Genomic DNA, 4,441 nt, shown 5'->3' with positions numbered 1-4,441 from the left:
CTCAGGTCAACAATTTCTGACATTGCCAGTCAAGCGGAAGACCCAATACTATTATGGGCTAGTGGACTCTTTTAGAATATTTTGCTGAGTTAACAAACCTTTAATATTCAAATTACAGAACTTAACAAAAAAAGGGGATACAGGTGAATGTCCATTTTGTATTCAAAATGGTTAGGATAGATATATAGCTACATTCTCTTAATAAATAGAGGGATTTGTTCTAATTGTGTTTGCAAATAGGATATCATGTCTGCATTTTGTATAGCAATTAACCACTAGGAAGAATGAATGCAATGTGTTAATTATTGAAACTGTCATACCAATTAGGTTTGAAACTGTGTCATTGCTATTTATTTCTCAATAAAATTATGTGAAGAAAGAAAAAGCACAACGTTTTTTAGAATTATGAGCTTAATTCTGAAAGTATAATTTTTTTATTTTTTATTGTGTGTATTTGGTACAGGGTCTCACTACACAACTTGGACTCGTAGTGATCCTCCTGTTTTCAGCTTCCCCAGCGCTGGGATTACAGGCATATGCACCACCACACCCAGGCATGATCACCAGCTCAGCGTGCCATGGGGGCGGGGCAGGCATGGCAGGCAGCACCTGGGATGGAACATCCCCTGTGCTTAGTCCTCTGAGCTATTCTGCTGGCCCTAAAATATAATTTGAAAGAATGAAATAATCAGGAGCATCATGTTGTAAAAGTTCTATTAATGACTATCTAATGTGAAAAGAAATGCCACTTACAATAAAAATTCTACAATCAGAACAATTATAGACATAAATATATTTGTGTCATATTGGAACATAAAAGCTTAAACTCCTGGGAAAGATTTTTTTTTGGCAGAACCAGGGATTGAACTCAGGCCTTTGTGTTTGCCAGGGAAGCACTTATTTAACTGAGCCATCTCCCTGGCCCTTCTGGGAAAGATTTGAAAAGAGGAAGAACTCAATTTGGAAAGAGTGAGGAAAAAAAAATCCTGAAAGTTTTCTGGTAACCGATTGGTGTGCCACATACTACTGAAGTTTAGTGGCTTTTAGTCTCCACTTTCTACAGGCTTCTTCAGTAAAGTAGATCAGAAGTTTGGAGATGCCTTTCAGTAGCGTAAGTCAGGGCTCACGCACTTCTAAGGCTTGCTAATCTGTACATCTGGTCTCAGTGCTCTTTAGCCTTTCCTCTCTCTCTCCATGCTGTCTTGTTGTTATGGCCTGAATATGACTCCCTTAAATTCCTATGTTGAATACTTACCTGGCAGGAGAGATACCATGATCACGAAGGTGGTTTTCTCGGGGCGAGGCTTATCTATTGCACTGAGGATGGGTTGACCTTTGTGATTTCCCCAAATGTGGGAAACTTGACTGCATCATTTATGGTAGTGGGGGACTGTGTCCATGCTTTCTCTTGTTTAAAAAAATTCCTATGTTGAAATCTTAACTCTAGAGGTAATAGCACAGTGGACAGGACTAGTGCTCTATAGAAGAAGTAGGGGATGTAGAATCTCTTTCTCTGCTCTCTACCTGCTGAAATACAAGTAGAAAGGACCATCTGAAAACCAGAAGGCAGGCCCTACAAGGTAGATCGTGGATCTTCAGGCAATTGGTCTTTGCTGTATTACCTTCCAGAACAATGAAAAATAAGTTTCTGTTCTTCAACCCTCCCCCTTTTTGTGGTATTTTATTGTAGTAGCCTCAGCCAACACTCATCCTCCAGGGACTCTTAGATGACTTATGCTTTTTGTAGTGAGGTGGCTTTAAAATTCTGGCTTGGGGATGTCAGAAAAATGAGGCTCCAATGGACCCCTATAGGAGCTGCAAAGCTTTTTATAATCTCAACTCAGAGGTCCCCATACACCACTCATTTGTATTCTGTAGGCCTAGAAAGCCACTAAGGCTAGTCAAGATTGAATGAGAAAAGAATTTGTGGACAACTTTAGTCTATTATAGCTTGCCTTTCGGCCACAAATTATTTACATTCCTCTCAAATACAAAATAACCCAAAGCCTCCACATCTTGTTATTTTTCAACTTTGGCTTGAAGCAGAGGATCTGAGCTCCTAAATCAGGCCCAGATGTGGATAATTTCCTCTGGTGAAGTTCCCTGAGTACAATGCTTTCAATCTGAGGACTTGTGAACCAAAAAGAAAAGTTTTCTTCCCCTCTTGCCCAATTATCAGAACGTAATGGTAGAACAGGCATAGCATAACCACAATAGACACTTGGGTTCAAAAACAGGGAAACAGGAGTCAAACCAGCAGTCACTGGTGAGTAACAATTACAAGGTTCATCTGGGTGTGTGTGGCCATTCTGCAAGGAGCTTTGATGAGAGCCCTGATCTTCCTCCAGAGGAGAATTCTGTGGGGACATCTGCTTTTTCATTTGGTCTCTTGTGCTAGTCTACCAAGTCAATTTTCTTTATCCATAAGAAATCATCCCTACTAGATTTCTTAGTTTTTCGTCTTTCCTCCAAAATTGAAGGGTTCAAAGTTCTTATTAGTTTGTAATCTCTCTCTCCTCTCAGTTCAGACTAATAAAATTCTTTAAAAAATATGTTTGTGTATCAAATTATAATCCACTCCATGGTTCTAAATGCCAGATGTCTTTGTACTTGTCTTACTTGGACTGAAAGTAAGATGCTTAGGGCAAAATGAAAAATGCTTTCGGCATTTTAGGAGCCTACTTGAAAGTATATACACCTTAAATCTTGAGAGATGTCTCAGCAGAGTCCTGGGCCATTCCTCTGAAATCATCACCCTACTTCAGTGCTTCTCACTCTTTAATTTTGAGAGATTTTTGCTACCTGGAAAATGGGGACTAATAAACTTTCAATTTTTTGCTCCTTCATCTTCTCAATTTTACTTGAGAGCTGAAAAATTCCATTTTTAAAGACTACATCTCACTATTTATACTTTATCCAAAACAGGTATAAGAAATTCATTTTGCTTTTAACACTTTCCTCCAGGAACTCAGTTTAGGTAAGTCCATCAGTCCATTAACTGTTTTCTCCCTCCCTCTCTTTGGCTCTCTCCCTTTCTTTCTTCCTTTAGGTTATAGGAGGATATGGTGTTGCTAAGTTTCTCTATTACAAAAAAGAGCTTTTATTCCAGCCTCTTGTGATTAATTCTTCACTCCCCTTCATGCTCAGTGAAGAAGCATTTGCTCACTACATGGTCTAAAAGGAAAAGTTATACATTTTAAGTCTTTGTGGTGATAGAATCTCAATTCAAGTCCTATGTTTTGTTCTATCTATTGCTGCATAATAAAACACCCCCAAATATAACAGAATGAAATAAAAACAGGGCTGGGTTTCATTCTGTTGAAGATTTTCTGGTCTAGGAAGGTGAACCAGGCTCAGGTGGGCAGTTTGACTCTGATCTGCTGTGGCATCCCTTGAGGCATTTTGGCAGGAAATTATACCTACGTATCAGCCAAGTTTTCTGTTGCTGGCTCACAGTACCCAACACCCACAATGTAAGGGAGGAGAGGTTTAATTTTATTTACAGTTTTGGGGGATTCATTCCATGGTTGGCAGCACCAAGGCATAAGCATCATGGTGGAAGAGAATGGTGGAGCAAAGCTGCTTCGTTCATGGTGGCCAGGAAGCAGAGCAGGGGAATGGTGCCAGAGAGGAAGGGGAAGGTAGCGAGACATAGGACCCAAAGACATTTCTTTGTGACCCAGACAGCACACCCAGAAGTGTCCTCACTACACCTGGGTGTTTCTTAATCTGCTCAAGTTGACACATCATGAGTAATGGAACCACTTTATAGGACGCTCCTTTACCACATTTGGTTGCTTGGTCCTTTTCTCTTGTCATACATGGTACTTCATCCTCTAGAACCTTTCCATGTGAAAAGTGATTACCACTGCTTTTATGGAGTGTCAGGGCTCCTAAACAGAATGCCAAGAGGTCTGGGAAGAAGCTGCAAGGCATTTTATGAACCAGGCTCAGAAATATGGTAACATCACAAGGAAAGAGGGACTGTATCTCTCAATGGCATGAATCATAATTGCACTCACCATTAAAGATCTTCAGAATTTGAGACTTGAGAGGTTGTAGTGATCAAATAGATTTTAGAATTTTACTCATACCATTGCTTTTTTTTTTGTTTTTCCCTTGAATGCACTATTACACTAACTAGAAAACATTTTAATTTCAGGGATTTGCAGCATCAATCACAATAGAGGCTGCTGTGAAGTTTTTAAAAGATGTCAAAATTTATATCTGTTACTAATGTTTTGCTCTCAGACTAAATTTAAAGGAAAGAGAATTGGGTCATCAAAATACCCAAATAAATTATTACATTTTTACTGAATATTCATGGGAACTTGGACATTGCATATTTGCATAGTAGACTAAATAATATTACTGGATAGTTTTGGCTTTTGTTGAACTTCAAAGAAATGAATGTATCACATACTTTAAGTGACAGACAGTG

The 4,441-nt window shown here is 39.1% G+C and overlaps 1 non-coding gene across 1 annotated transcript; it reads left to right on the top strand.

The window, feature by feature from the left end:
* Nucleotides 1–1,247: 1,247 nt before the first annotated feature.
* Nucleotides 1,248–1,411, top strand: LOC111815284. Its single transcript, XR_002820005.1, has one exon. It is a non-coding gene; the product is annotated as a U1 spliceosomal RNA (small nuclear RNA).
* Nucleotides 1,412–4,441: the final 3,030 nt, after the last annotated feature.

This window comes from Octodon degus, unplaced genomic scaffold (assembly GCF_000260255.1).
Source record: "Octodon degus isolate 3935 unplaced genomic scaffold, OctDeg1.0 scaffold00013, whole genome shotgun sequence".
NCBI classification, from domain to species: Eukaryota; Metazoa; Chordata; class Mammalia; order Rodentia; family Octodontidae; genus Octodon; species Octodon degus.
Note: the sequence above shows the minus strand (reverse complement) of the source record. Positions and strands in the feature narration are given on the sequence as shown.